Source organism: Canis lupus, chromosome 30, assembly GCF_011100685.1.
Source record: "Canis lupus familiaris isolate Mischka breed German Shepherd chromosome 30, alternate assembly UU_Cfam_GSD_1.0, whole genome shotgun sequence".
Taxonomy (NCBI): domain Eukaryota; kingdom Metazoa; phylum Chordata; class Mammalia; order Carnivora; family Canidae; genus Canis; species Canis lupus.
The window spans coordinates 26,119,765-26,145,285 of record NC_049251.1 but is presented as its reverse complement, the minus strand read 5'-3'; the positions used below and the strand labels follow the sequence as shown (position 1 = coordinate 26,145,285).

The window sequence follows — 25,521 nt, the reverse complement described above, 5'->3', positions numbered from 1 at the left end:
ATTCTAAGTCTACTTATTATTTGACCTTGAAGATAGGACTTAATTTTGAACCTCTGCTTCCTTATCTGTAAGCATAAGGATGATGAAATCAGTTTTGGAGAAAAATTAGAAAAGGGTTACTCAGAAAGGTGAGAGAGGTAGATGACAAAATAAGATAGAGACACAGAGAGGGAGGCACCACATACAGCACTAGACACACTGTACCCCTCCAGGAAATGTCAGTTGCCTTTCTGTGCCATTTATCAGATGTGCTCCAAGTTATTATCATAGTTCTCTCCCCAAATTGCACCACTCCAAGGTCTCCAGAAGCCTTAAAAAAAAAAAAAAGGTGTATTTATTTATTTTAGAAGTGGGGATGGGTGAGAGGGAGAGAGAAAATCTCAAGCAGACTCCCCACTGAGTGCAGAGCCCAATCCTACAACTCTGGGATCATGACCTGAGCTGAAATCAAGAGTCAGAAGCCAACCAACTGAGCCACCCAGGCGCTGCCCCTCCAGAAACCTTTTTATTCTGCTTCCAACTCTTCTGAATGTAGTGGTTGGTGGGGCGCAGTAGTGCTTCTGAGGCTGCGGTGGTGCCAATAAAGGAACTGGCCTCGTGTGTCTGCTCTTCTTTTTCACAAAAACCGAGCCTCTTCCCCCTTGCAGTATGAGTGTGCACAGAAGGCTGTGGCATCCTTCCCAACTTGTCTGTAAATTCTGTAAGATTTTATTTCTTCCATGGTTGAACCCTAAGGTTTAAGATTACTATTTGTTTTTGTATATTGATTGATTGTGTATTGATTGGTTGGTAGTCCTACCTCCATCCAAGAGATTTTATAATAAAAACATAGGTACAGAAAGAGCAAAATAATCCACCTAATGCAAAAAAGCAGGTTTCGAGCAAATGAGAGGGAAAGAAGACTTTAATGAAAACGCTTGCCTGAGGAAATCTGAGCAAAGGAGCACAGAATGAGGCTGCAGCCTCCCAGCAGCTGGGGAGGACAGGGGAATCACTGTGGAGGGTGGAATTCTCCTTATCTTCCAGTAGGAGGCAGTTCAGGTCAGGACCACCAAATGTCTGCTTGCTCTTGACCACGAAAAGCAATTTGTTGCAAGAGTCTTCATATAAGATTATTTAAAAAGGCAAAGAAACAAACAGTCCCAGAGTACCTTTACTGTTGGATGGAGAGACACCCCGCCTGTGGTTGTTGTTTATCTCAGCCTCCTCTCGATTTGAGAGCCTGGGTGACCTCTCCCTCAGGATGGAGTTGCATTATGGAAAATCACTTGGAGGCGATGGATGTGCCTTCCAGGCCTGCATCTGACAGGTGTTGGCTGTGTGACTTTGGACCACATGTTCACCCTTCCTGGTCCCTGGGTTTGTCCTCTGTTAAATGAGGAGCCCCTTGCAGATCTAAGAGCCAACAATGCTCTTATTCTGTGTGTGCCAAGCAAGCATGAAGGCCCCTGGAGGGCTGAGAACCCATCGTATCACCTGGGGTTCTTCTCTGCATATCTGCTGATACCAGTGAAAATAAGCAGCAAGAACAACCTGAGAAAACAGCTTGGGGGGATGCAGAAGAAGGGACTAGGAGGACACCGTTGCCTAGAAACAGCCTGGGCACCAGGTTTCATGCCCCACATGTGTTACACGAGCCAGTGCCTCTTCAGAGCACCTCTGCTCCTATGTATGGAATCTGCCATCCCCTCTCCTCTGGGGTGACTTTCTGTGACTTCCATTCTCCTGGTGCCCACACTGTAGCTGAGCAAACAGCCTCCTGACTTCTGTGCCCCTTAGCCCCAAAGCATGGGTTCTCAGAGGGTCCTCGCCTGATATGCAACGAGTTGGTAATTCCTCCCTTTGCCCTGGGCCAGCAACTATGGAGATGAGCCTGCTAGAATTGAGTGCTTGCACCCTTTGCCAAAGCGCACGCATCTCTTTCCGCCCCCTCCCTGTCACCAGGGCACCCCAGACATGCCCAGAAACAGGACAAACCTGCACAACTGCATCCTGTCCTGCCAGAAGAAGAAATTTTTTTTAAAAGATGTTCCTGGTGTCTCCAAGGCTCCTGGTTTTTTTTCTATTAATTGGAGATGAAAAGATAAAGTCCCTTACCTATCCGCCTGCCTTGCACGGCCACAGCTAATCGTGTCATTAATGGATAATTCCAAGGTAGCCAGTTGTTGGTAAACACGCACCTCCAACGTGCCTAGTTTCTACCTGGCAATTCCAATCATAATTACCATGAAATTATATAACTGCAAATTACCCTGCCATGCGAGTGGTGTAAATAAGTACATTCCTGCTCCGTGATAATAAATTTGAATGACATGGCTAGTTAATTAGTAGTCACTGGAAATTTACTGATGGGCTACCCAACCAATAACTTTCTCCTGAAGAGGGAGGAAGAAGGTTGGAGTTTATTCAGCTTGGTTTTATCAAGGCCTGAGTGAAGGCACTGATAGCACCTGTTCTGTCTCTTCTCCTGGTACCTGCCGTTTGAATCTGGAAAGTGAGGGGAGGACCCCCTAGAATGAGAACAGAACTTGAAGACCAAAGGTGATGAATCCCAGCTTAGCTATTGGCTGATTGTGTCACCGACCAAGAGACAGCGCCTAATCCCTCTGAGTCTCAATTTCCTCTGTAAAATGAGAGTGATGCCAGCGACGATGATGATGAGTACTTCCTTCCTAGGGTTGTCAGGAGGATTAGATGGCTTGTGCGTAGGCAAGGGGCGGCTCATCCTAGGCCTCTCTGGGGTCAGCTGCTATCGTTGACCAAGGACGGGAGGAAAGCCCGGCTTCACAGGCCATCACCCCCTGTACTCGGACGGCTGGGTCTGGTTCAGTTGGTTGTGAAACACTGTCAGAGCAGAGACACTGTCACGCTTTGTCAGTTGAGGGTGGCCGATTGAACTCAGCTCTGAACCTCTGCTGTTTTCTAAAGGGAGATTATAATTCCATTTCCATCAGGAAATAAGGGGTGATGCTTCAGATGCGTGAGAGGAAAGGATTACACCCAAAGAAATTTAACTCCCGAGAGATTATGTTCTCAGCCCCTGCCTTGAGCTGGGAAAGAATCAGCCGAGAGTCAACAGTCTAGTAACAGCTCCAGTTGTGCAACAGGAGGGCCCTGACCTGGCAACCGGAGCTGCCCCACAGCCAACTTTTCTGACTTTCTCCCAGGTAGCTCTCCTCCTGGGTGCCTCGCTCAGGCAGGAAAACGCCAGAAGGGAGAAAGGTGGGCAGCACTGAGCAGTTTCCGAGGAGCCTCCACACTAGGCTCCGAGGACTTTCAAATACAATTAGACCGAGAAAGGCCACTTTCCTTAGGACAGAAAACTAATGCCACTACTCAGCTTGCTTTTTTGATGCACGTCGGGGCTGCATCTTGACAAATAGAAAGCTACTCTTGGGGATGATAGATTTATATTTCAGAGGACTGTTAAACGTGTAACCATAGTAACAAACAAAGCTATTACATAAAATGGCTTCACCACGTGAAAGCAATAATTATATTAACCAGATGGGAGGAAAAAGGAGAAGGAAGTCTGATCAACGTGGAAGGTACCAGTAAATTGGATTGAAAATGCATAACATTTTCCTAAATTGCACCTATTTGGGGGAGGGGGCAGGAGCCCAAGGATGAGGAGCAGAGACAAAGTTGGGACCAGCCCCCACCAGGTGGCAGTATGCAGAAGTTGTTGAAGCCACTCTTCGGCCTTTCAGCTCCTCCGGAAGCCTCCTTAATATTAACTTCTTGGAGGCTTGATTGAGAGCACCACCCGCCTGCCCATCTCCAGTTCAGTGGGGAATTTCCCTGTCAACACTAACAATGTGGAAATGGCCCAAATTAGACTTTATTAAAGAGGATGTTGGTTGAGAAATTTTCTAGTGGCGAGAAGCAGTGTGTGCTAAGCGAAAGATGAGCTGAGTGGTCCAGCTCAGAACTCCCCATGTGCTTAACTCCTGAGCTGCTCCCCGGATTGTTCCCTCTAGACACTCGGTGGTTCTCAAACCTTTGAATGCCTTCCAATCATCCAGGAGGCTTTAAAAAACAGCTGACATGTGGGTACCACCCTCACTATTTCTGATTTAATTGTATGTGGTATGGGCTGGGCATTGGGATGGGTTTTTTTAATCCTCCAGGTGATTCAAATGATGTTTTTGGGGTGGGGGGTGATTGGAGAGGTAAGAAGCCATTTATTAAAATGGAACTGAGGAGAATTATTCAGAGGTGACATCTTTGAGGACAAAAGGAGCTGGGGAACTGACTTTCTCATCAACTGCTTTCTCTTTTAGGCTAGTTCTCTGTTTAATACTTCTAACCAGAAGATACCAGCTGACCAGGAGATAGGGCCATCCTGCTGTGGCAGGCTGTCTGCGCATTTGTCTTAGAATGTCAAGGACCCTTCCTTTGTTTCTCTTCATCTATGAATCTCAGTAATGATGCCTCCTGTCGCATCCCCAGCCAGTCAGATCTGTTCCTTTACAAGGCCAGGAGGATTGCACCATACAGACGCATCTGAGGGAATCTGAATATCTAGCTAGATCTTGTGTAATTTGACCCAATCAGAGAACCTTGCAGGGACAGCCCTGGGAAAAATGTAAAGTAGGCAAAACTGCCTTTCCTTCCCTCACCCCTCCCTCCCCTGCCACCCCAATCCCCAGGGCCCTGCCCAGTGGATTTTAAACCTCTCTCTCCTTTTGCTCAGTTTTACATGTAAAGTGTTGGTGAAGGAAATAATGGATTAATCAGATTCCATAACCTCTTCATGTAGGGAGCCCTCATCATGTAACAGACAATACACCAAGAGCCTTATCGCCTTCACTTACCCCGGAGCGTTTGTGGAAACCATTATTATGTTCATTCTCAGTTTATAGAAGAGGAAACAGGCTTGAGGAGGGTAAATGTCTTGGGTTTGGCCTCATAGCTAGTGAGTGCCAGAATAGGATTTGAACCTACATCCATGAGAACCTGACCTCTTACTCCTACCGTACACTGCTTACTTCTCAGCTTCTTGGGCTGAAGCTTCCTGCCTTCACTAATACAGGAGCCACGAGCCAAGTGTTGGTATTTAAATGTAAATCTCATTAACTAAAATCATATCAGATTTAAAATGCAGTTTCTCATTCACACTAACCACATTTCAAGTAGTTAGTAGGTAGATATGGCTAGTCACTCTTGCATTGGGCAGTGCAGAAAACAGGGTATTTACATCATCGTAGAAAAGTGCTGAGGTGCTTAGAAAACATCCGTCAAGTCTTTTCAATTTATGAATGAGGAACTAAGGGTCAGGTAAGAAAAGTGATTTGCTCAAACCCATACCATCTTCCACCTGGTGATTAAGGAGGGGCTGTAACCAGGACTTCCTTACACTGACTTCTTGCAACCTTTACACTAGACTATACCTCCCACTCAAAACCATTCTTGAATGTTGAACAAAGGAAGACTGAGACACAGATCAGGGAGGCTGTGTCTCATCTGGGCTGAGCAGCTAAGGTAGTCATAGGGAGGAGACTTTAAATGCTCCTACTGAGGGACGCCTGGGTGGCTCAGCGGTTGGGCGGCAACCTTCGGCTCAGGCCGTGATTCCAGGATCCAGGATCGAGTCCCGCATCAGGCTCCTGCGAAGAGCCTGCTTCTCCCTCTGCCTACGTCTCTGTCTCTCTCTGTGTGTCTCTCATGAGTAAATAAATCTTAAAAAAATAATAAGTGTTCCTACTGATAGCTCCAGGAGGCCTTCTCTAAGCTGCTAGGATTGTTGCTGCTTAGGGTGGGTTGCAAGAGTCTGCAGAGAAGCCCATGCTCCACCAGTGAAATCAGTGCTGCCCCGGCACTTCCTCCAGGGCCGACAGATGGTAGGTGTGTGCCTTCCTTCAGGTGATATCTGGGCTGTGGTCACACTAGTTACTGGTAAAGAAGTGTCAGGGCCTGTGATCTGGAATGCAGCTTAAGAAACATGGATTAGTCCTTCTTCAGGACCGTACCAAGGAGAGAAGGCTATAGAAATGGAAGAAGACTTCTTTATCTCTGCCCTGTGGGACTCCAAATCCAGAGGAATATTAGGGGCCAGATACATGGTAGCCTGGAGAGAGCTTTGTCTTCAGAGTTAGATGGATCTGTGTTCAGGTTCTGGTAGGGCCACTTTCTAGCTGGACAACCTTGGCTATGACCCTCCCCTCCTCCATTGTAAAGTTCTGATTGTCATAGCCATCTAGTAGGTTCCCTGGTCAGAACTGAAATGGGACATGGGTATAGTTGACCTGATATCTGGCTCAGAGCAGATTCCAAAGAAACCTTAGTTCCCTTCCTTCTTGTCATTCCTACTTCTCCCTGGATGGCTCATCTGACCCCAGAGCCCTCTGACTTTCCGGGGGTCACTCAGAAGGTGGATAATCACTTGAGGACATCTCATATGTTGAGTCTTCACTGCATTTATTTTTGGAGCAGTGGAATTCCCAGGCTTGGGTTCCCATGGATTTCCCTTATTTTCCATTCGCAAATCATGTTCACAGATTGCTTCCTGGACAAGTTGAGATGTCCAGTGGAAAATTCAGGAAATTTGTGTTTTTAGAGCATGGGGCAAAATACATATTTTCTGGAAAAAGAAAGAAGCCAGCCACACTCGGAAATAATCATTCACATCACAAGTATTTACTGAGTGCTTAAGTGTGCTCTGAGTACTGTGGTACACACTGGGGATACAAGAGTGGACAGGATAGGCAAAATTAACATTGTGAAAGGCATTTCCATAAACCACAAGTTGAAAGCACGCATTTGCATTTCTTGTTGTAGATCCAGCTCTGATGGTAGATGTTTGTGAGGACGAGTGATTGCTTATCCTCACAAAGCATGGCTGTGGAGTTACAGATTTCTTCTCTTGGGAGCTGCAATCCCCCGCCCCCACCCCCACCACCGCCTTCTCAATGGGTAGATACTTGGGAAAGCCCCTTCCCCCCCGAAGCCTCTAGCCCTTTCTCCCGCGATCCCTCATTGCAGTTTACATTTGATGCTTCTTGAGTCCAAAACAATTTAATTCAACAAATTATCACAAATCACTCCCTGGCCATGTAAAGTCTGGCAAATGAGCACAGCTGCCTGCAGAAGGAGATGTTTGTTCTGCGAGTGAGTCCCTCTCTTATTTTTATGGTCCTTTCCTAGTCGATTGAGTACATATCATCTCTTGGGCATCGTCTCTCTGCCAGATGTGGTTTTAGACATCAGGGTCACAAACAAAAATAAGACATGGTCCCCCTCCTACAAGATGTACAGCATGGGAGGGAGATAGACATGGAACAGAGAGACCTGGCCCAGTAGACTAGGTTCCACAGGAAAGAGTGACACGGGAAAAAGGAGCAGTCAGGTGTTTGGGTTTGAAGAACTCTGATATGGAGGGACAGACAAGGAAAGAGGATTCTCAAAAGTGAGAACAGCATGTAGAAGGACATATACATCATTGTTCAGGTTCTCCCTAATAGACTCTAACTCCATAATTGTTACTCTGACCCTAAACAGTAAATCCAGAGTGTTTAAGTAGATTCTATGCCCAACCAAATATTTGCTCATACCCATTCTTTACCCATGTGTGCTACTAACACATGCCATCAAAGCACAGCAGAGTCTTTGTTCTAGCATTTGCTTTAAAATAGGGCTGCCTTTCTGTCTTCCACTTGACTCACAGTGAAACAGAAAGACCTAGAATGAGGTAAGTCATTTGGTGCCCAGAGATAAAGGACAGAATAGCCTATCAGGTGGCAGTCAGTGGGGGTGGAAGGGGCATCATGCTGACAGTTTCTGAGAAATGCACAAACTGTAAGGGGGCTTGGTAACCCAAATGGAATGCCAAGTTGTTAGCCAATTTCCTCCACGCTTTCCAAGGAGAGATGGGTGTAGGAGTCTGAGGTGGAAGAGCTGATCACACTTTTGTTCTCCTGGTTCTGGAAATTGGAGGTGTGGCTAGGAGCTCTCTGTAACTTTCTAAGTAGTGGTCATGGAGGCTATAGAAGTGACGGTGGACCTTCCCATCAACGCCAGGAGTCCCTCCTTTAGTCTAAATACTGGGTGGCTGGGCTCTCAGCTCACCGCCATATCCCAGCTTGCAACTACTTAGAAACCAAGAAAAGGCAGATCTTCCAAAGCATGGTTGCCCTTATGCCTTATTGTTGTGGAGCCTAATTGAGGCAAATGTTGATAAGAAGAAATCCTGCGACATGCTGTGATGGGCAAACAGTATTACCTTTTCAAAGTATTATTTCTTCAAGTGTAACTTCTAAAACTAAATTGTGATGATGGTTATACTGTGCTGAGAATTTACTAAAAATCACTAAATTGTATACTTAAAATGTGTGGATTTCATGGTATGTAAATCTTAATAAAGCTACTTTAAAAAAATTTTTTTAATCCAACCCACTAAAGGATTCTCAGAGCATTTCTCTAGAGCCTAGAACATTTAACAGGCATTGCCTTAAGCAAAATAGTACAGCCAGTGGACTGTCTTCAGGGATCCCAGTATGCTTGTTCACTCCCTTTCCAACCTCTGTGACCTTCCCAACATCAATGTCCTATACCCTCCTCTTCTCTCTCAGCCCCTCCTGGTCCCCAGAAGAATTGCTTCCTATTTTACTTATTCACTAATGAATGAATCCATTGCCCTGAATTGATTCTTTAATATATTTGCACTTTCAACTTGTCTCTCATTGTAGAATGATTATTTTTAAATCCCGCTCAGGGGATTTAAAACCTTAAAGGAGGGGATAGAAGAGAACTGAAGGAAGAGATGCTTTCCCCTAAGAACCTGGAAATCACAACAGGAAGGGAGCCATCTGTTTTGTCTACAGATAAAATCAACTCACCAAGTATGATGAAAGATTGCGTTGGTCTGATGTTCTCAGAACCTGGCCATGTAAATGGCCTTGGGAACAGAGGGTATGTTGGGAGCCTGGCCCAGCCATTCCACCTATTCATCAGTGAATCAGACACAGCCAGGTGCTTCCAGAGCCTGCTGTGGTCATAAAGACAGCTGGAGACTTACAGAGACAATTTATGTCCATGGAGAAGAGCATGGACTCCTAATATTGACATGACTGGCAGGTTGGGGATAAATTTAGTTAGTTATTATAGGGTCGCTCTTTTCAACTTTGAAAAAACCTCTTGCATACACCAAGAAGAAAGCATTGTGTTTCCATGGAGAGAGAAGAGGATGTGGAACTAGCTGGTCTAGGCTTGTCCCTTCTCTGTTGCTGTCCAGCTGCATGAATTTAGATGAGCCACCTAAGCAGCCCTCTGAGCCTCCATTCTCTCATCTCTAAAATGGGACTGTTACCCACCAACTGCACAGGGTTGGTTGGAGGTAGGTGCTGTTCACCTGGTTACAGATATTGCAGGAAGTAATTCAGATGGACTAAAGGAAGGGGTTTTTATAAGCTAAAGTGCTCTACAAAAGAGAGTAGTAGTATTCACTTGAACTTCCCAACAAATTTCAGAAGAAAGATAATGCAGATGGTTATTATCCGTCTACTCTCTGGCGTAGAAAGGCACTGAGATCTAAGTGACTTGCCTGCCCTGGATTAATATTTGCATCTTCTGATAGAAACATGGGTCTTTGTGGAAGGCAACATTTTCAAATTCAGGGTTAGTTTCCACTGTGGTTCATGGAATCTAGACAGGGAACGTCGACGCTGACATTTCGGAACCCTTCCAATTAGTCTCAAGAGTTCAAATATCTCTCTGTTCGATACAACCCAGAGTGTAATCGTTTGTTGGTAATAACCTAGGCCTTGTTTGGCTTCATAGATCTGACTCTGAACCCGGACATCCCATGGACAAAAACACCACTTGCTTTTTATTGGCATGTTGGGTGGAATGGCTCCACACAGCTAGGAAACAATTTTATTTTTCCCCTTTGCAACTCAATTATAAGGCTGAAGGGCACGTATAGATTTTTCTGCAGGAAGCAAAGGGCTTTCAGGCTTACTTTATTGGCAGATTTCTGCATCACCTCCATGGTGAAGGGTTAGGTGCTTTTAAGAGGCAGAAATGCCCAGACTGAAGGAAAAAAAAAGGGGGGGGGGGATAATAATACATTCCAGATGGCCTTGTAAAAAGGAGGGAGGTGTTCTAAATCTTGGCCTTTCGCTCCTGTCCCACCGGAGGCCGCTCTCTTCCCAGAGACTCTGTGAATCAAACAAGAAACAAGACAAGTGTGGTGTTAAGAACCCAGAATTAGAAGCCAGCTGCCCAGGCTGGGGCTCCGTCCCCAACTCTGACACGTGCTGGAATTTATGGATATTCTGTGACTCAGTTTCTATAGGTTTTCTCACCGGACATCTTTCTCCATTTATTGGCACATACGGGGATTAAATATTGCAGGAAGGCTCCATCTGAGAGATGGAAAGGGAAGATTAAACTTTGATGCTGGATTGACTGCTAACTTTGACGTTTCCTATTGGCCCACCTCGGTGCTAAGGAGCCAGACTCTGAAGCATCAGCACCACCTGGGCCTTGGCAAGGCACTCTTCTTGTTTCTCTGTTCAAATCGCAGAAATTCCCCCGATGGCTCAGAATAGCTCAGCTGGGCGTCTGTGTCTGACTGAGGCTGGCAGATGTGTCCGGCACGGCATCTGGAAAAGAACCCAAAGCAGGTAGGATATTGGGAGCCCGTGTCCTTGCAGTCTGAATATTTGCAATCATTGTTCTAATCCAGTAGAGCTGTCGATGACTCACATGGCTTCCTGGGACACGTTTCAACTTGCCCTGAGATGAGTGGTGTGAGCAGACCCGTCCACCCTCCCAGCCGCCCTGAGGTAGCGATGTCAGGGAGGTTCATCCAGTGAGGGCACCCCACACTGTGCAGCTCGCCAGGCTCTACTGATGACAGACTCCTTGAGTCTGAGGGGACATCCTTTCTCTCCAGCGCTGGGTGGCTTGTCTACAGTAACCTTAGAATTCTTGGTAAAAAAAGAAAATGAAAATAAAGGAAAATAACTCCCATCTTCAGGATACCAAGCAGCAAGCAGGGCATAATCGCCCCAGTGCTATGGCATGTGGCACAATATTCAGTTGGCAAAGCCACGCTGTCTTGTATGTGTAATAAGCTCAATACTCAGCCTGCATTACTGGGACCCTGGTGAGGAGAGGGTCGGGCGGGGAGACAAAATGGGAGAGAGAGACTGCTATAGGAATGAATATTGAATCCAAAGTATTATTGTTAGAATCTCTGGAGGAAATGGCTCCCGGACATACAGGATTTTCAATACAGTTTAAAAAAGGAATGGCTCTTCTGGTTTTTCCATTTATTGTAGCTTCCCAAAGCTTATTTTTAGTAGCACTAATAGTGCCGCCTACCCCTGTACTCATTTTCTACAGATTTTAAATTTTTGTATTATCCTGTCCCTCCAGAGGTGCCTTCTATTTCTAAAACATTAGTACCATGGAGGGGGGAAAATAGGGCATTTCTGAGAGAAAGGAGCCTTGGATATTTGCATTCCGATTCGATTAGTATTTTTGCTTCTCCGGGTTCATTCTGAATCAAGGGAAAACGTATTTAAATGGAAATAGATTGATGCCAAGGATCTCTGGCCACTAAAGGCCCCCCCTGCCCCCGACATACAAACACAACATGGTGAGCTCGGGCACCAGTGTCCCCTCGGAGCTCGGCTAACAAAGGGCCTGGCACAGGAGCCTCACCCAGATGGATCAGCTATAAACTACACTATGGAAGGCACCCCCGGCCCGGAGTAAGCTACGGGCAGGACAGAAACCACCTGAGCATGTGTTTCTGGGTGGAGGTGGGAGTTCTGAGCAATCAGATCCCCTGCACAGGCTCAGAGGCCAGAACTTGGCGTCTACGAATGAAGAAGTCAAGAAACTGCCATCATAGGAGGACCCTCGGTGTTGATTGTGCACCTTGCAAGGAAAAATCTGATGGCAGAGTCCACTGCCGAAGAATTACAGTACCTGAGTTCTCACTGGAGCTCCAGACCTCACCGACTTTGCACCGACCTCCTCACAAACTGGGCCACGTTGGCAAGTCGCACGCGGGAACTAGATGGAGTGTAGCTCAGGCTATCTTTACCTGTGGGCTCCTGCGGTGGCTGAGGATTCCTGAACGAAAGCTAAATGTGGGCATCCACGTGCCCATCACTGCTTTTGTAAAGTGATGGCTCTGTAACAACACGGTTATCGGGGTCCTAACAGGGACATTGCAAGTCAAGTTTTGAGAAAATAATGCTATGTTAGGTTTCCACCTATGGTCTCTTGTAGCTGCAAGAATTCACAATCAGCTTAAAGTGTTAGATCTGGAAGGGACTTAAGAGATGTTTTATCTAACTCATTGTTACCTAGTTGCGGTCCTTGAACCCAGAGAGGGCACGTCACTGGCTGAATGTCACTGAGCAGGTGTCTTATACAGGTTCACAGATGATGTCTCTGGACTCTTCTATTGTTCTTTCCAGTGACCCTTGAAAAAGACAGAAGGTTACTGTGACGTAATGTACATTTAGGGAGTCAGAGATGCCACTAACCACTCCTGTGACTGCCTCTTAGATCTTTTTGCCTGACTCTTCCCTGCTGGGCAGCCCCAAGCAAATTGCTTTCTCTCTCTGTGCCTTGTTTACCACATGTATATAACGCAGATGCCGCTCACAGTACTGGTGATGATGACCATACCTCCCTCGCAAAGTGATCAAGTGGTCCAGAGTGAGCTGTAGAGTCAGGCAGTCGGATTCAAGTCCTGATGCTCCTTCATTTAGTGCTTGGAGCACTTGGATCACTTACTCTCTCTGAGCCTCAGTTTCCTTAATTTTAAAATAGGCATAAGAATTCCTAACTCATAAAGTCGTTCCAAGGATTAAATGATAAAATATCTATATAAACCTCTTAGCCCAAGTGCTCAATAAATGGCCACTGCTCTTACTGTAATTACCAACGAGTTAGAAAAATACAGGTAAACTTCCTAAAAAAAAAAAAAAATCCTAAAGTGTGATAAAAGTATCAGCTATTATTAACTAAAGGGGCCATAGTATCCATCCCAAGCTGTTGTTAAGATTCCTACATTTCTAGCAGCTGGATCGGCTCGGTGCTGGGTACTTGATTTGCTTGCTAAATCAGCTTAAATCACTTGTTTGCCTCTGATACAGTCTGGCTCTTTCTGACATGGCCAAAGAGACCACAGAGGGCATTAAGCTGCAGCAGAGGCACTACAAACAAGATTTCAGAGAGGGAGAGATTTCCCATAATTGCTGGGACCACCTCCCCGCCAGCTTGATTTCCTGTGCTGATGAGTGTGTTGAAAAGATTGATGTGGGCATGACCTTCAGACCTTGTTTGGAAATTATACATACACGTGGTGCTTTAATGGTACGAGTGGCAGTTGGGGGGGTTGTGTTAATTACATTTGAATAGAGAGCTGGTGATAACTCACTAGCTCAGCCCCTGGTAGTTAATTTTGTTACATCCAGGGGAAAATTCTGTTGGGGTCTATGAGTAGCTGTGGTGCAATTAGGCGGCAAGAAGGTTTTTGTTGGTACAGTTGCTATTGATTAGTATTTACTTTAAAAAGAGTAAAAACTATTCCCTCGTGCTGGAGCTGCCTAATCTGTCAGGGCTGAGGCGGCACGGTTTGGAGATGCATAGCAGGCTTTCTCATAGATCCTGAAACCCCCCGAAAGAGAGTCCAGTATAAAAATCTCCCCAACTGGTTTTAATGATGCTCGAATAAAAGGCATATACCACAGCCAAGATCTCATTAAAAAAAGGGAAGTCTTTTTGTAGATTTGCTTATTTATTTATGAAACGCCTCTGAAATATTTATAAATGCTTCCCTGATATTTGTCTGAAAATACATTTTAGGGCTTCTTTGGTGGAAGGCAGGGGGGAGGGGGAGCATGGAGGAGAGAGGATGCGAGTGGAAGAAAAAGAGGTGAGTTGGGCACAGTTTCTTTCTGCTGCAGTGAGGTGGCTGTGCCGGGGTATACACGTGTGTCACTAGGGGGTGCCCCGAGAACCAGGCAGGCTCTAACCTGCTCAGCACAGGTGACCCAACTTGCTTGGATCCCTTAAACAGAAGCAGTGGCAATCACAAGTGCTCGGTTTAATTTTCCTGACAGAACCAGGGCAGATACAGACGCTCTCGAGGCCTTTATCACTTCCTTCACTTTTAGAGCTATTTATTAATTGAAATAATAGTTATGCTACCCCTTGCCTCAGACCTACTTTCATCTGTTTAGCAACTGCTTTCTACGAAACACAAAAGAGCTCAGCAATGACACTGGTGTCTTAATTAACCATTGAATACCTTATAGAGCAGCTGTCATAACTCTTGTCACTTGAAAGAAAGCACAGTGGTCCCTGTTTTTTAAAAAAACAACAGATACACAGAAAAAAAAAAGTTGATCTAATGAGCTGTCTTTGATGTGTCTTAAGAATTTTACTTTTTATCATCGTGCTTTGCACTCACTTAACAATGTAAAGTAGGGAATCTCAGGCCAAGCTGGAGGAGATCAATGAATTTACTTTTCTTCTCGCCTTTCAGAGAACTTGGTTGCACAGTGGCTCAGAGAAGTGGTCCAAGATCAGAGATGATGACACAGCTAAGGCTGCTTGTCAGTTAAAAGAAGAGGAGGGGTTGATGTAAGCTTATGTAACCAAAATATTTCTAAACCTTTCCAGCCTGTGGGGCTGAATAAGTCTCATTAATATTATAAGACCAGAACCTCAAGCCCTTACCTGTTAATGCCAGTAATAGAGCTCCTTACAAAGCTCATTCCAAACTCAACGTCCCTTTGACATCCCAACGTGGCATTTTATGTGTGTTTAGGTGTTAGTCTGAGCTTTTACTGATCACTGGATTCTGCTTACTTTTAGGAGTTCTACTAGTGCCATCAGTGTTGGAGCCAAGCCACACCACCCTTATTATTTAAAAAAAAAAAAATTTTTATTGGAGTTCAATTTGCCAACATATAGCATAACACCCAGTGCTCATCCCACCAAGTGCCCCCCTCAGTGCCCGTCACCCAGTCACCCCAACCTCCTGCCCGCCTCCCTTTCCAGACCCCAACTCCCCCCCAACCTCCCTACCCCTTGTTTGTTTCCTAGAGTTAGGTGTCTCTCATGTCTTGTCACTCTCGTTGATATTTTCACTCATTTTCTCTCTTTTTCCTTTATTCCCTTTCACTAATTTTTATATTCCCCAAATGAATGAGACCATATAATGTTTGTCCTTTATGGACTCTGTCTCTTCACATGGTTGATTGCTGGCCCTCACCACTAACACTCTCAAATCCTTCATTATCAGGACAGAAGAGTACCCTATGAGGAACTGAGGAGAAATGTTTTCTGTCTCTGGGCTCATTTGGGAATGTTTCATCTGAGTAAAGCAGTTTGAACCCGAATGTATTCTAGAATAGGATGAGGGAGTTTTTTTTAGTTGTTGTGTACAGCCCCATCTCCCCGAGGTATATATGAGCCCTGACAGCTTACGGCTGGATGGGTTCAACCTCCAGCCAGCATAGTGAAGGAGAACAGCCAACACATCTGAACATCTTCCCTTCTGACTCTCAGACTGTGGCTGCATCTCACTGGCACTGCCAGATTCTCCCGTGGTGATCCTTGTTTTTCAGCCTGAGGCAGCTCCTCAGCACCCCTGTGCAAATAAATATTTAGGGAAAAGATTACTCTGACTCCACCCACCATGTGTCTGAAGCTCCACTCTGCCCCAGTAAGGACCTCCAAATCATAAACATGAACCTAGTTAAAGAGGAGGCCTTTAATCACATGAGCATAAATCTTGGGGAGGGTGAATATGCAGATGGCATAATGATTAGCTCGTCTCAAATATATTTCTACAGTTATATGGTATCTGAGACATGACAAAGAACACGGATGCCTTGTAACTAGTGTGCAGACCCCCTCAAGTGCAAAACACATGCCGTCACCAACACTGAGCTTACGGTCCAGAATTAGCAGGCACTCGATAGAAATAATAGGGAAATGATAGCAGCCCAAGGATTGTTAGTACTGACCTTTAAGTTTTCAAAGCAAACAAGATACTTTATATATCACTATATAAGAATGCAAAAGGTACCCCAGCGGGATTATCACATCGATGGGACAGCAAAGCATTTTATAACAGGGGTTTACCATGGAAATCTTAACACCTTAGAAGACAATCTACTCATTGCTGCCTCATTTAAGTCACTGTTAAGTGAACTCTTAGACCAGCCTCCTGTTTTGCATAATTCTAAATCCAGGGTCCCTGGGAAGGCAGTCACCCCTGTAATAACTATTGTGTTTCTATGTATTTATTTCTGTGTGCACTCATCTGTGAACATGCGTTGGGAGAGCGTGGTACCTTCTCAATGGTGAGTCTCTGAATTACCGCCTCGAATTGCACAGCACGTGGGGGTGGGGGGGAAGAGTTGGTATAATAGTTTTGCCACTTGAACTTCAAAAATGAAGCAGAGCTTTGAGTCATTGCCAGATGACGTGGCTGAGGCCTAGCAAAACTGAGGAGGCCTGATACAAAGTCTGTGTATGGGACTCTGAGGCTGCTGACTCCCCCCCTCGGGCAGAATGATTCCAGAAGATGTTTATATTAAGCTTCTTGCCAAACGAGCAAATAGGGCCCATAAATATGTCCAGCAGTGGACAGAGTGGACCCTGCTGGTCTGTGCCAAGTGCGCCCTGGGGAAGACAGTGTCACTTGACGTACTCAAAATTTGCAGTGAGTAGAGGCCGGAGCTGGGTTTGCTTGCTTCATGTGTAAAGAGCATCCTCTCCCTCAGTGCAGAGTCTCCACGGTCTTCTCCTGGCACCTTCCAAAACCGCTCAGACAAATATTGGGCCCCTGATTGGAGCCTGATGAATACCTGTTGACTTGATTCCCCCAAGCAGGCGGGCTTAGCCAGCAAGGTCAGGATAGCCTCCTCATGCCCAGGAGGGTGCCTGAATTCATCCCCTGCATAAAATGCTTCATATTAGCCTGTTTTCTCTCCAAAGCACCCGTTTTTTTTTTTCCTTTCAGCTTTATTTATTGCGTCTGAGAGAAATCCTCAATTAGGAGAACACAAACTCGAACATTTACATATCTTCCTTTTAGCAAAGAATATGTCCCTCAATTCAGAGCATTCTGCAGGCAGCTCTAGAAGAGAAGAAACCCAGAGCTGATGGCATGCGTCTCATCCCGACTCTGAACTCTGGTGACCTTACTCCTCTATGGTGGGGGGTTTGTAACCTAGAAACCAGCCAACGCTGCAAAGCAGGGTTTTTCCTCTCAGGGAGCCCTTGTGAAGTGTGTGCCGCATATACCCTCTGCCTTATCCTACCTCTCCTCACTGCCGCCCTGAGCAAGGTTTATATCATCTTTTAGCTCTGCACATATACCTATAAAACAAGATAGAATAGAGTCTAAACAGAAGCAGTGGCGAGTCCTGGTGCCTCCCCGGACCTGGGTTCTAGATGCCAAACAGCAAATATACAAGCAGAGTTCTTAGGTGATGAGCTCTTCTCACATGTAAAGGGAAAGGAAGGCCCTTCTTTCATCTCAAATGAACCCATAGGAAGCTGATCCACAGCCCACAAATTCCTATGAATGAGAAAGATCACCTGGTAAACTTTGCACTACTCTATGGTTTTTGAGGTAAGTAAACATTTGATATTGAGATAAGTAGATGTTTATCTGTTCGAATTCCCAGAAGCGTCACTGCAGAATTTATCTGGTGGCCATGTGACATTACGAGGACATCTTTTAATAAGTGACATATTAAAGGCTAAAAAGCGAAATAGAAATACAGCTAGAACTTCGTTAGAGCAAGCCTTGTTATTCTTCAGATGTGTCTATGATGTTGTCCTATTCCTAATACTCTGATACAGTTGGAGAGAAGAAGAATCTGATTTGATATGGGGTTGATAGCCTTCTGGTTCCCAGACAGTGAGCCAAGGCACCCTAGGCATTGCAGGGAACCCAAAAGAGTGCCAGGAAATCTTTTAAATAGTTGGGTAAAGTGTATCAGTTCTTGACATGTGTCAGACATCGTGTGAACTACTAGCTCAAGTCAATTCACAGTTTCATTACTGGAATGCACGACATTCTTTTCAGTGATGTCACACCTTTGCAAAGCTAGGTTTTTGGCAGTTGGTATGATATAAAGCACTGCCACGTGGTACAATGTGGAACAGGAAATGAGGGCGGGGCTTTCCCATCTAATGCCAAGGTTTCAGAAGTTGTGAAGTCAGAAATTGTGATTACCGAACAATGAAGTGAAAATCTTATTTTTATTTTTCTTTATACATGGAAGTCTTTTTTAAAAAAGACTAAATTGGTAAAACATGTTAGGTTATTTGGGCCTAATTAATTAATAAACAGAACCGTAAGACAATTTCTTTTGGCCTAAGAATGCTAAATAAAAAAATTACTGATACATTAATCATGAAACAAGAATGTTTGGGAACTTTTGGGTTAGACAGTAGAGAAGATACATAATCAATGTTTGCTATCGAATAAATGCCAAGAAGTATTTCTTGTGTGCTTATTACATATAGGCATAATTTCAAAACTATAGAGACATACATGTGAGATCTCCCCGCCCAAAGTTGGGGGAGGGCAGTAATAATATGAAGGATGTAGCATGTGCCAGGGCCCGATACTTTACGTGTAATCTTATTATACCTGTGTAAAAACCTACGAGGAAGGTCATATGGTTCTCATTTTATAGAATATAAGACGGTTTCAGAAATAAGACATTTGCCCCAAACCACACATCGGTAGTAAGCGAACAGGCTAGTATCTGACCCAGCTCTGTTTGGTTCCGAAGCATATTCAGCCTTGTGCTATCAGTCAGCATCTGGGACTGTTGTAACAGCAATATCGAAATAGCAGTCCATGTGTTTCAGTATAAATCAGGAAGATGCCATTTTAGGACTCCCGTGACAATCCAAGTAACTGAGGGCTCTTGGGCTACTTACTATGTTTATATTTTCCTGTGTTGATCAGTTTGTGAGCATACTTAATTCTGTATGTGAGTGAATATTTTAATTTTCTTTTCTTTCCCCCTAATTATGTGACTGAACCATTTCACTTTGTAGCCTTCCATTTGGCAGACAATAAATGACCCTTTTAATCTTGGTCTTTGTAACTTATACCCGACAAAAGTTAAAAAGCACCAAATGATGCCAGTTGTACTGTGATTGTCACGTTGTGTGATGTGCAAGCTTAACCCATAGCAATTAAAGCAGCTCAGAGAAGGAATTTTCCATTTAGACTAAGGGGGACAGGCTATCTGGCTCTTTCCAGGAAACAACTAAAATAATTCTGCAGAAAATCTGCTTTCCTGATCTTTGCATAAGGAGAGACAGGCTGTTGGGTGGAAGCTAGCATGACTCTGGGCTTCCCTCACTGTGCTGTATTGGCTGGATTAAGGAGTCCTCAATAGCATCTCAAAAAAGAGTTTGACTTTGTGGTCTGACATTTGTATAATGGATATTCTGTACACACATTCCCCAGATTTTGTTGATTCAGAGATTACTCAAACTCCATCCTGATAAAGCTGTATTTAATCTGGGTTTACTTAGTCGTTTGTTTAGTTTAAAGGGTGGAGAGTTGTTTTGGAAAGTGGGCTGCTACTTGCGCTGAAAAGGCTTTTTGCTGACGTCCCTACCTGGTGAAATGGCAAGAGGTGGTTTCAGTAGATGGTCAAGCATGTCAGATATCTATCAACCTAACCTTAAGAGAACACCATGAAAGAAGTGTGGCTGAAAACTGCTGGGTTCTGCTTGCCTCAGGAAACTCCCTGTCTGGGTTACTTACCTTTCATTACTAACATTTTACCCAGTCATTATACTGGATTTCCCCCTTTCCCCTCAGAAAATTAGTAATCATGTCATTTCCAATCCATATTTGTGCATTCGATCAGTTAAGAGCTGTGAAGGTACCATGTCCATATTGGGACATAGACTTTAGTGTATCACATGATAATCTGCTTTTGATCTGTCCAGGTGGTCTGTGCTCTGTGTTGAGGACTTTTGGAAATGATGTATGCCTATTTACTTACTTCTCTGAGGTTTTGTCTGGGAGATCCTAAAGCAGGATAGAAGAAGATGAGGTTGGGAAATGGCGTGTGTAAAACATGTTTGCATTTTGGCTGCCCAAGGCTCAGCCATAGTTTCAGAGGCAAAGCTGACAACCCCTGGTGGCGTGGGGATGAAACGCTGCTGCTTGTTTCCTCCCCTAAGTAGGATGTGGACGGCTCCTGACCCCACCGCTGGCTTACACATGGCATGAAGGTCAGTTGCTGCCCATGGAACTCCTCGCTAGATGTTTTCTGCAAGTTCCAGGAAATCTCTACCATGCTCTCATCCATCAGTAAGCCCTAGATCATAACTTGTTCCCCACCGCATCCCCCCATGCCCTCCTATCAGATCCCTGAAAACTGTGTACTACACAGAACTTCTTCACAGAAATTTGGAATAGCTGTTCCTCGGAGCACTTCGCCATCCAACCCCATGCGATGTTTCCCAAAAAGCATTGCCCCATTTTTTGAAGAGTTCTCCCCCATTTGCCCTCCTGCCTCCATTTTAACCCTAGAGGACCTATACAGAGATTTATCAGTTCTGATTATTTCTCTTCCTTGAGCCTAGAACGAAACCCATCCCTGTAGTAAACAGAAGGCCTCCAAAGCCTCAAGATCATCCCGGCTCTGCCCCATACATGCTCTAGAGTTACCAGAACTGGGTTCGAATATTAGTTCTGTCACTTACTGATCTGCAGCTTGACCAGCCTGAGCCTCTCCTTCTTTGACCTATAGAAAAAATAATTCTATTTCATTGTGCTATTATGACTAATGTTAGATGCGTCATTGCAGGTCAAATGCCTAGCATCTAGTAGACGCTCAAGAATTACCACTTCCTTTTCTAAACTTACAGTTTCTTGACAATTACTTAGGATCCATCCCAACATTGGCTCCTCTGGGACGAGGATAGAAGGAGGCAGCAGTGTTAGGAAGCAGGAAATCTTTTCTCTGACTCAGAGAAAAGGCGGCGGTCTTGCCTATTCTTTTTACAGAGTCTTCCTTTCTTTATTGTGGGCACAGTTTTGCTCTCCCCGTTGCATGACTCTGTGTCTAAGAGGTAGCATAAGAAGACTGAAGTGAAATGAATTAAGATGCAGGACTACAGCTGTCAAGTCTTAGGGGATCTGGTAAGCATTACGTGTGTAAGCATTATCTGATCTATGGGCAGACGTCGTAAAATGTCCAGGTTCGTCTCTTTCATTTAACTTGCTTTTTTTTCAGTGAAAGGGCAGTTTCGTAAGAACTTCCACAGAAATAAAATCCACAGCTCACTTGGAAAACAAGGGGCTCATTTGGGGGCTCAAAATAATCTCTTTAGCCACCGCAGATCTAGCCAGTGGACGTGGAACACGAAAACACAGTGTGGCAGTTAATCACACCGAGGGAAACTTATCCTCACCCCATGAAAATAGGCTCCCAGACATGTTGCAAAGATCATTAGCTCATGCTCTCCTCTGCCTATTCATCTAGCATTCACACCCCCTCCACTATAGGAACAAGATTTGAGGCACACTGATTAATGTAATCTCTACCGAGGTGGAGACTATTGTAGACATCCTGATTACTCATTAATCCCACAGGCAGAGATCTGGAGATGTCATTTTTGAGATAATGAGTGCAAAGCCCTGATACGTAGTCAAGTTAGGGCAGAACTGGGGGTGAGCGGGGGGCGGGGGGAGGGCTTGTAGGACAGTGAGTAGAGCTGCCTGATCAGCCTTATCGGCTGATGGATAGAGGAAGCAAATGGCTATCCTTATGGGCCTCCTCTGGGCCTCTCTCTCCTTTTTATGACTATAGCTCACCTCTGCAGTCCTCACCCCTAAGTGACTGGGGTTGTCCTCGTTCCCACTGCTGCCACCAAACAACACACACACACGTGCACGCAGCAACCCCTTCCCAAAATTGCCTTTCCCATGAGGTCCCCTGTTTCTTCATCTCTTCTCAACCTGAGGAAGATACTATATCCTGACCTCATTCTTCGTGACCAGCCAGCCTGCGAGAAGGGGAATTCATGTTACTGAGCTCTGTTCCAGATGGCAAACCTCACACAGTGTGCTCTTCCTGTTTCTCTGTCCACTCCTCATGGGTAGATACTCTTATTCCTCTTTTGTAAATGACACAGTCGAACGTCTTAGAGGTGACATGACTTGCCCAAGTTCACAGTCCTAGGAAAGTATGGCTCTTGGATTCCAACTTGGGTCTGTATAACCCCAGGGCTAAATTCTCTCAGCGATGCGACCAAAATAAGACTTGCTAAATTCTCTAGAGTCTTGCTGATTAAGTAGACTAAATGGCTTTCCTCTTGTAATAATTTAATGTGCAAAGGGTACTCCTGGACTTAAAATATCATAAGGATTTTTTAGTGGTGGAATTTTAGGCATAAGGTAGATTGGGAAGAGGAATATTTGGGGGTTGGAATTTTCGGTCACTTCCTCATATATCACACTGTGAAAAGGAATAAATAGCCTAAAACCAGGTCTGTAGCTAAGGCGCTGTATGCGTATCAGGAGAAGTATTTTTGTCTGGCAATGGATTTTTTTTTTTTGATGGTCTATTGGTGGAAATGGGAAATTTAGAAATGCAGTGTGTTTCCAAGGGGGTAAAATCAATCCTTATTCACACATGGAGCATTTAGCAAGTATGTTAGCTTTCCATTGATTGGCATTGGTGATGTCCAGGGTGCGTTAGCTTTGAGATCTGATATGAGAACAAACGTTTGGGCAGATATGAAAATGGGAGGCAGATATGAAAATGGCCTTGCTGGGTCACCCTCTCGTGGGAATAAATGCCAGTGTCTCTAAGTGCTTATAGTGTGAGTGAGTCTTTTCTACATGCAAGCCTAATGAACAGAGACAGACCTCCCTAATCTGGTGATAAGGAATTCCAGAGACTGCTCAGAACTATAACACAAGTCCTGATTGATGGTTTTAAGAGAGTAAAAAAGATGACCCTTTACTGACAGAATTAAATGTGTACTCTTGGGACTCCTGGGTGGCTCAGTGGTTGAGCGTCTGCCTTTGGCTCAGGGCATGATCCTGGGGTCCCGGGATCAAGTCCCACATCAGGCTCCCTGTGTGGAGCCTGCTCCTCCCTCTGCCTCTCTCTCTCTCTCTCTCTTTCTCTCTCTCTCTCATAAATAAATAAAATCTAAAACCAAAAAAATGTGTACTCTGAGAAGGTTGCCAGTTAAAAAGTTCGATATGATCAATGTTTACCTTTTCCTAATTAAAAAAAGTAACCACCTCCACATGTTTAAGGAAGAAGTTTAAGCTCTTATCCTCACCGAATGAATGAATCGAGCTGCTGAATCTTAAGGAAAGAGACCAAGTGGAAAGAGCTGGAAAGCTGAGGTGGGAGTACTAGCTTACAAGAGCCATATATTAATTGTTCTCAGGAAAATTGCTGAGGGAGGAGGGGGCAGTACTTGAACACGTGTGCTGTATGGGCAAGCCTCTGGACCACGCACAAGGTGCTTGTAATGATTTATTTCCAGCCACTGACTTTGCTGTGAATGACAGAGTTTATTTTATTTTATTTTTTAAAGAAGAAGCCTCAGCCTAAGGAAACACTGTGCTTCCACGATATGCCAAGCTATTGAAAGAGCTGTTCCGGGAGGAGGGTGGGGGCAGGGCAAGTATATTTTCTAAGATTTTCCGATACTAAAACCCATTTACGACTGTTGAGGAAAATCTCTCTGACGGAGGATTTAGCTCTCACTAATCCTTAAGTGACTTGTTTTGACAGAGCCTTTATAGGAGATTTTCTCAGTAACTTTGGTGTGCTCTAAAGGAGCAATTACTGATTTGTCCTCCAGCACCTTCTTCTTTAATTTTTTTTTATTTTCACCCATTTAATGTATGCCAGTTAATGAACTTCATGTAGGATCCAAAATAGCAAGAGAATCCGAGCAGGACTGTTTACTGTAGAAAGTCAGGAACGTTTGGATTTTCTTGGATCTTCCATTCTCTTTCTTGCCTCCGGGTATCAAGGACCTGGATTTCATTTCGTGTGTCATGTGGCCTTCTCAGCAGATTCTTTGACTCAAGCTTGTGGAAATCGAGCCCTACTTCTTATTTACACTGCACTTTCTCTGCATAAAGACATTTTCTCCTGCTTGAGGAACGAGCATGGGGACCCCGGGTTTTTAAGCCTCCCGGTGTTTGCTTTTGCTCACATAGGCGTTATCTTTCTAGGTGACTAAAGGAGCTGGGGCACACTGCTCGCCTCCCCGTTCAAGGGACTGCTCGATGCTGGTGCCATGACAACGGGGCCCTCACATCTGGCGCTTCGATCTCCCACCCTGCCTGCTGCTACGAAGGGATTTTTCAATTCCACCTCACATGCCCTCTCCCAAAGTGTCATTAAACCACACCAAAAAAAAAAAAAAAAAAAGGCAGCCTGGATGGCTCAGCGGTTTAGCGCCTCCTTCAGCCTGGGATGTGATCCTGGAGACCTGGGATCGAGTCCCACGTCAGGCTCCCTGCATGGAGCCTGCTTCTCCCTCTGCCTCTCTCTCTGTGTGTCCCTAATAAATAAATAAAATCTTTAAAAAAAAAAAAAATCTCGCTCCAGCAGAGGCCTCAGTGGGTCCTTCCAGCCCACAGGTTCTCAGAGTATAGGCCCCAGCCAGACCAGTGGCATGGGTACCGCCTGAGAACTCCTTAGAAATGCAGATTCACGGGGCACAGCAACCTGGGTGATTCTGAGGCAAGCTAAGGGTTGAAAAGCTACTATATTCTCGTCCCTTGCCTGTCTTGCTTGCAGGAAGGACTGCAAAGGAACTATCCTCCCAAAGAACTGCTGCCTAGCCCCTCAGAAACCCCCAGATTCGTGACTCCATGAATGCTCAATTTTGGTCTGTGACTTTGAAAGCTTCCTCGGCACAGTGAGGTTTCTGGTCCTAATTTATGACTGGTTTCACTCTTTTTTTTTTTTTCTTAATGTCATTAAGCCATGCCAGTGACAGGATGGCTGCTAGGGTGTGGCAGGAGGGATTTATGAGTTTTCACGAAAGTGTACAAAACTCTAGGCAAGCATTAACATATTGAGTTTTAAATCATTCTTGAGACTTTTTTGAAAGCCGCCTGCTTTAATCCTCTTGTCAGGGAGCTGCCAAGGTTAAAAAAAAATGATCGCCGAAGCAGCTTTGCCAGCTTTGCAAAGTCAAGCCATGAGAAGTCTTCACTGGAAGAACTGTCTCTTGTGCCCATTTGGCCAACGGAGATGGTTTTTAGAGAAAGAGAAAAGCCATGACATTGGTTTTGAGGAGAGGAGCATTCTGGGAGGCCTCTTGGGGGTGGGCATGGGGTCACCCTGTAGGCACTTAAGTGTTCACGTTGTGCTTGATGGGGTGACGGCAGCCCGGTCTCTGTGGACTGGAGGAGAGGACCTGGACTGGGGACCTGGGAAGGCAGGATTCGGGTCCTGGTTCTCTCTTCACAAGTAGCATGACCTTGGGCATTAGTGTTTCTGA

The 25,521-nt window shown here is 45.0% G+C and overlaps 1 protein-coding gene and 1 long non-coding RNA gene across 2 annotated transcripts in view; one reads left to right on the top strand and one right to left on the bottom strand.

Moving 5' to 3' along the window:
* LOC119866906 (RAR related orphan receptor A) overlaps positions 1–25,521 on the top strand; it is a 711,488-nt gene that overhangs the window by 293,753 nt on the left and 392,214 nt on the right. The window lies entirely within an intron of this gene.
* Positions 11,316–25,521, bottom strand: part of LOC119866909 — a 53,464-nt gene continuing 39,258 nt past the window's right edge. The window contains exon 3 of the long non-coding RNA XR_005381732.1: positions 11,316–12,442. This is a non-coding gene — a long non-coding RNA (uncharacterized LOC119866909). The remainder of the gene's footprint in view (positions 12,443–25,521) is intronic.